We start from the raw sequence: 7,537 nt of genomic DNA, 5'->3' as shown, positions 1-7,537 counted from the left end.
CTGCATGCAAACTCCTCTCCCCCCCTCCGTCCCCCACCCACCACCACCCTCCCAATGGGGAAGCCCTTCACTTCCCTTCACTTCCCTGATTCACGTGTTTCAAGCAGTTGGTTTTGCCTCTTGAGAAAGCGCAATCCACTGCAGGCTCTCTGATGGTTATCTCCCGTCTCCAAAGCCCACTTTCACGGAGGGCTCTGTGGAAGGTAAAGCCATTAACAAGTGCTAAGTGGCCAATCCCGGAGGGGGCCCTAGACCGCCATGGGCAGCAAGGCTTTACAAGGCTTAATTATTTTTCCTCCAGCCGAAATGACACTTCATTTCTGAGTCTGGAGAAGAAGATTAAGGGAGACTCATCCGAGAGCAAATCAGCCCCATGTTGCGGATGGAGGAGCCCCTCTCGTGTCACCCCCCAAAGGGCTCTCTGCTCCTCAAGCCCAGTGAAAATGTCAGGGAACCGCCTCTGGTTCGACAGCCCCCCTCAGCCACCCCCAGCCCACAGTTTGGGCATCAGGCATCCTCACAATTCAGGGGCAGCAGGGCGTGAGGACACCTGAAATGCCACCTGAGCACCACCGGCCCTCAGGAAAGGGAGGCAGTGGGGGATTCTGGACCAACAGAGACCTTCTAGAGGTTAGAGAAGGCTGGGGATCGGGGGAGGGGGAGAGCATGGGAGACAGTCTCCTAATTCTAATACATGAATAGAGATATCCTTTCCCAAGACTCTGAATTCCGGGAGTGGACAAAAGCCCAGGGCCTCCTCTGATGCCAGAGTGCTCTCAATAAAGAACACACAACATGGACTGTGCTCTTGCCATCAACTCTCAGCCACTGAGAGAGCCTGGCCCTCCGTGCTTCGCATTGATTATATCATTTAAACCTCCCACTAACCCAGTGCCACACCTAATATTGTTATCCCCATTTTACAGAGGAAGAGACTGTGGCTCACAGAGTCCAAGTCATTTGCACGAAAACACCCATGTTGCAAGTGAAAACCAGGTCTGATGCCAAAGCTGAAGCACTTCACCTCACTGCTATGCCTCCCTCGAACTCCTACTTGCACACCCCCTGTATCCAGGCCCGTTGCACATCCTCACATCAAGGGGTAAACTCTGTTCCCCTCGTTTTAACCTGAGCTGGCCTTATAACTTGCTTTGGCCAATGCAGAAGTGCCATGGTGCCATTTCTGAGCCTCAACTTCAAAATGCCTTGAATACTTCTGCTCTATTTTTTGGAACCTGTCTTCACTACAAGAACAACTCTCTCATCACTGGAGGATGAGGGAGCATAAGGAGCAGGGATAAGCCATCCAATTGAGGCCACTCTGGACCACCCAGCCTCCAGCCAACACAGCAGCTGTCCTAACTACTAATAATCCCATCGAAGACCAGCCAAGCCCAGCCCACAGCAGCAGAACCTCCCAGCAGACCTGCAGACTCCTACGATAAAGAAACATTGGTTATTTTAAGCCACTAAGTTTTGAGACCGCTTGTTACACAGCAACAGCTATCTGAAACATCATACCTGATCCCAAAGCAGTTGCACTCAGCCATCTTTCAACCCTGCATCTAGTACCTTGTCTCTTCCAAATTCCCCCTCAACCTTCGTCTTTACTCCTGGGGGAAAACACACACACACACACAAAAAAGAAATTTTTCCCATGTCTAGAGCACATAGACATGCAGTTGCTAGAACCCATGTCTCCTTCAGTCATTCCTTCATTCAGTGATTCAACACATGTTTATCCTGTGCTCACTATATGTGCAAGGTCATGGTCCCTGCCATCTAAGAACACACAGGGGTACCGGCCCTAAAAGAAGAACTGCAGCAATAACATCGGAATGAAATCGCATTTCACTGAGTTTCACGAAGCACCCCAGCCTGAAATGAAGTCACAGCCTCAGTGCTTAGAGGGCACTTTATGCAGGAGCAGCTGCTCACAGGGAGGGACCTCACACCTGTGGATAAACAGCTGGCTGGCCTGTGTGGTGAGAACATCAGCTCCGAATCACAAGAGGAGCTCGTGGGCCTTGCCAAGGATTTCGGGGTAGTGCTGACACATGGGGGCGGGGGCAGCAGAGGGGAGAACAGCTCAGCTGGCCAGGCAGGAGGAGTTCAGTGAGTCCTCATGTCTGTCCCACAGGACACATCCTGACTAGGAGTCAATCCAGGGAGGAAGGCGGTCTACAGGGAGAACCAGCACCCCCCAGCAGAGCCTGAGGAGGTAAGAGGCACCATGGCAAGTGGGGAGCCGGACAGCCGGGGAGTGAGCAGTGGCTCTGCCACTTACGGGTGACGTGACCCGGGCCCAGTTACTCGGCACCTGTGGCCGCCATCCCTCAGTGGACACGTGCAGATGATGATCACAAATCCTCGGGGTCTGGGAGAGTTTTTTGCATGAGAACCCGATGAATCATAAATGTAAAGGAGGGTACATGGGTCCTGATTCATTCTTAACAGATGTCCACTCCCTCGTTGATAAATTCAGGGAAGACAGAGCATGTGGTGCCAGAGAGGTGGGGATTTGGGGCACTGCGAACTGGCATGTCCCTTTCTTCTCTTCCCTCAACCTCGGGCCAGGCCTCTGGCTGTCCAACCCCCCTTACACCGAGCTCAGGGGAAGGCCCGCGAGCCCGTGCACAGAGGAGCACCTCCAAGCTGCCATTCCCTCCTGTGCCATTTCCAGTGGCCCTGCCCTTATATCCAGTTGCTTCCCTCTCTTTCCTGCCCCGGCCTTGAGCTTGGATGCTTAGGGGCCATTTTCCCATCTTCCCCACGAGGCTGTGAACACCCAGGTATCAGAGAACATGACCTGGCATCTGGGTCGTCGGAGGCCTCAGGGGATGTGGGTGGGCCATGGGGCTTAGGGCTAGACAAGGAGAACAGCTCTGCTGCTCTGCAGGTCACCACACAGGCCCCTGACCCAGGACCAAACCCAGACGCGGGGACCAGGAGCCTGTGCAGAGTGAGGGGGGCAGTGCTCCCTGGGCACCTACTGTGTGCCAAGGCCTTTCTTCATTAGCTCGTTAGGCCCCATGACAAGCCTGTGGGTGGAATTATCCTTTCTCACTCAATTGCTAAGGAAACTGATTCATTGACTTGGCCCAGGGCTCGTGGCTGGTGAGCTCCTAAGCCAGGGCCTGTGCCCAAGTCAGGCTGCCTCCTGGGTGCACACAGTTTCCTCCACACCTTGCTGCGTGTTGTGCAGTCACATAGGGACTCTGCACCGCCCAGCTATAGCTGTGGTTCTACGGGCTCTTTGAGGGTGAGAGTTGGGGTCAGTGTGGGCTGTGAGGGTCCATGTGGGCTGAAAGACCCCAAGTCATGACAACCTGGGTTCCAAGACCCCAAGTCATGACAACCTGGGTTCCAACTCAGTTGGCTCACTTAAAACTGGGGACCTTGCCTGTGTCAGTATTAAATACCGGGCAAAAATATCTGACTGGATACCCAGGAGGCTTCCATATGCATGTTGTCCTATATGTATGTTCCATACATATGCATGTTCCATGACATGTGTCCAATCATGTTGTTTGGCTCAGTAAAGTCTGGCTGAGCCTGGACCTGGAGGCCCTGCCCCAACCCCTGCAGCCCTGCCCCTGGTCCGGGGGCTAAAGCCAGCTTTGACAGTCTTGGAAACAACGGGGAGTAACATCACATGAGGATCTTCCTTTACTCAGAGGCCCTTTGTTAAATGGCCAAAAATATCTGCATCAATCAGGTGACGTCGGTCACAGGGACAGCCACGGCTCCAGGGGAGTCCCCTGCCCGCTGTCTCTCTTTGGCCAGTACAACAGCTGAGCACATTCGCAGAGAATTCCTAAAGGCTGCCTGGTCCCTCTGAGGACTCCGGCGCATTCCCTGTAATGACATTCATTAGTCCGTCTGACATCAATACTGTTCTCAGGTTAATATGTTTCACCTAATGAGGCATTTACTTTCCATTTGAAAACTATTGAAGAAGCGTGTTTTCTTCCTATGAGCTAAACTGATTAATAGATTAGTCCTAGACTAAGAAAATGAATCTAACTAGCTCATTTCTATTCTTCAGTGATGGCGAGCCTTGAATTAATTTGAGTGAAGCTGCTTATTTCTGATGGGAATAAACAAGAAGTTCCCTGCTTGGCTCTGTGATGTGTCCCCCGTTCACCTGTTTTTCCTTCCACCAGCTCCGAGGAAATAAAAAACACCAGCATGTAACTTGCAGGGGTGGGAGGGGAAGTGCCTGAAATAGAGCAGCTGGAGGCTCAACAGAGGACTGTTACTTACTCACGGAATCACATGACCTCAGCGCCCGGACGCATCTAGTGGGTGAGCCAGTGTCCACGACTCCTGCCCCAGAACCAAGGTTGACTGAAGGCCAGTTGAGCTGACCAGGGGCTACACCATGTCTCTCTCCCTGCAGCCTCTTTGAGCCAGTCCCAGCCTCCCCCGGCCTGACCCCAGCGTTGGCTGTGACAGTGACAAATGCAGACCCACCCCCTTGCAGCCTCAGGATTTATCACTCAGGTGACCAGCACTCCGCGCTGAATCAAGACGCTGTCATCTCTGCTCCGCATCCACTGTATCTCGTCAAGAATCTTTCCAGAAAAAATAAATACATCCCCCAAAGAACAGCAGCTTTGAGAGCACCGCTGCCAGGTGATTGGCGGGGACTGATGTCAGGAGCTCAGAGGGCAGCAGGAGGGTGCGCCGCTGTTTTGACTTTCAAAGCCCTTCACCTGGACATTCTGGGCCGGGCTGCAAGCCAGGTCTGCACCCCGGCTCTGCCCAGGACTGTCCGCCCAGCCTCCAGTCAATCACTCCCCCTGTCTGGCCTCAAGCCCCGCCTCTATAATAAACCCCCTGGCCTGGGGCTCTCCAAGGCTCCGCCAGCACTGGCTCTGGCTTCTCCATCTGTAGGGCTCTGGGGGCTTCATAGGCAGAGCCTGGCTTTCATTTCATTTGCAGCCAGGGCTCCCCAGACCTGCTCCCGAGAGGCGCAGGAGCCCTCACCCTCTGAGTCACCTGGATTCCTGTCTCGGGGGCCAGGCTTCCAGAGCTTCCTTTGGCAGGAAAGTGGTGTGGGAAGGACCAGGAGCAGGAGACCGGAGTTCAAGTGTGAACGCTGACACACTCACAGAGTGACCTCGGGCATGTCCATACCTACCCTGGGGCTCCATGTTCTCCATTTAAATAAGATAAACCCAGTTTTCTCCAGGATTCTCATAGCTTGATAGTCCCTGAAGCTTACATTCTGCAGCACACCCGCCCCTGCCCCACCTGAGAGTCATTCCAAACCCACCTGCAGAGGCCCACTGTGTGCTGGCCCTGTGGGTGGCCCTGGGGACACGGGGATGCACGAGGCGCTGTTTGGTGTCCCAGTAGCTCTCATCCCCGTGAGGAGAAAGACCGTGGGGAGTAATGACCACTGGGCACAAGGACAGATGAAGGTCAGCACAGGGCACCGCAGGACCCAGGACTCTGCCAATTTGGAGTATCCAGGAGAGCATCCCAGGAGCTGGGCACACCTTCCCTGTGGCTTAACACCTGCTCCCCAACCCTCCACCTGCACGGCCTTGGGCCAGTCAGCCCCGCCCTGGGCCTGTTGCCTGGTCTGTCAAATCCAGGTCTTAGCTCAAACGCCACCTCCTCCGGGGGGCTTTCCTAGATCCCAACCTAAAGCTGCCCCTGGTCACTCTTCCACATGGTTCTGAAATTGTATTTTTATTTGTTACATGTTTATTGTCTGAACACAATTCTTCCATTCACTCATACAATCAATACTTATATTCTAGGGGCTGCCGGCCCGGTAGTGAGCCCCTTCCTTCATAGGCATTGTAGTTGGGGAGACAGACAGACAATAATCAAGGTAAATAAAATATGTAGAAGACGTCACATTTATAATTTAGTGATAAATGATAAGGAAGTAAATGAGGCAGAAAGGAGGGCTGAGGACTGTCAGGAGGTTGGGGTTCAATTTTATATGGGGGTCCGGGAAGGGCCTCACTGGGAAGGACTCATTTGAGCACAGACAGGATGGACGAGCCACTAGGAGCCAGAAGTGGGCCTGGGAGGAGTGCCCGGCCCCAGGAGCCACAGTGCGGAGGCCAGAGGTGAAGGAGTCAGGGAGGGGAGGTGTTACAGGATCCTCAAGTTCAGAGAAGGACTCCGGCTCTACCCTGAGGAGGATGGGGTCCGGGGAGGACGTGAGCAGAGGAGAGAAGTGGTTGCACTTCTAAGGCTCCTCCAGCAGCATTTTGAAATTTTATTTTTCAATTATAATTGACATTCAATATCATATGCATTTCAGGTGCACCACATAGTGGTTAGAGATTTATATACCTTACGAAGATATATATATATACTTCCTGATAAGGTGAGTGCATTCTTAAAGGTTCTTTCCTGGTGCTCAGCGGGGAACAGACCGTAGGGGGCAAGACAGAACCAGGGAGACGGTTGGTTGGATTTATCCGGACTATGGGTCACGGTGGACAGAACCAGAGTGAGAGTATGATGTTAGGGATGAGGAGTTTTTAAAAGTATCCAGCGCAGCGCCTGGCCCTCAGGAGATGATAGCTGTGACGATCAATGTACGGAAGATGCTGAGAAATCGGAAATGAAATCTCTCAGCTGCCTGCCCTCATCTCTCTGTGGCCCAGTAACTATGCTCACTCTCTGAGCGGATTAGAAAAAGACAAATCTTCAGGCTGCAAAGAGAAATCGCCAATGACATGGGGAGGGAGTAAGTCGCCTGCCAAGGTCTCCGAGACAGTGGGAGAAGACAAGATGGCCAGATTATACAAGTGACAAAACACTAGCCTTCACACACGCGACATGTGCTTGCAGGATGCACATCCAGAATGCGTTTATAAGGATACAGCAACCTTTAAAAATGATTTGCTCTCTTTTGGTTTAAAAAATTTTTTGAAAGATAAAATAGATATGTGTGCGGTGATGTGAATTTTCCCACATGAAACCCTTCCTTATATTACATTCTGTCACTGGGATTTTAACTGGATGTGATTACATCAATAGCCATGCAATCTTCCCATGGGTGACAGATCACATGCATTTCTTTGGGCGTGAAACTGACAGCAAGTTTAGGTCAGAAAATCTGTGTGTGTGTGTGTGTGTGTGTGTGTGTGTGTGTGTGTGTCCGTCCTTTAAAAAGAAAGAAAACACCCCTGGAGCAATTCAGCCACTCAAAGACAGCCATCCAGTTTGTTGGGTTTTGTTTTTGAGGCAAATATCTGGAGAGAATTCTGAGGCAAGGTCAGAGGTGACCTCAGAGAGTGGGGACACGGAGGTGAAAATGGGGCTGGGCCCAGCAGAGCTGAAAATGGGGCTGGGCTAGGCTGGGACTGGTGGGCGTCAAGGCTCTGCCTCAGACTAGCCAGGTGATCTTGACTCATAACCTCTCCTCTCTGGGCCTCAGAGCCCCCAACGTGTAAAACAAGGAGTTGGACTATTTCATCCCTAAGCTTCCTTCCTTCCAAATTCTAAAATTATTAGAGGCCCAGTGCACGAAATTCATGCATGAGTAGGATCCTTAGGCCTG

The sequence above is a fragment of the Myotis lucifugus genome, unplaced genomic scaffold (assembly GCF_000147115.1).
Source record: "Myotis lucifugus unplaced genomic scaffold, Myoluc2.0 scaffold_438, whole genome shotgun sequence".
NCBI lineage: Eukaryota > Metazoa > Chordata > Mammalia > Chiroptera > Vespertilionidae > Myotis > Myotis lucifugus.
The sequence above is the reverse complement of the archived record's forward strand: the minus strand, read 5'-3'. Positions refer to the sequence as shown.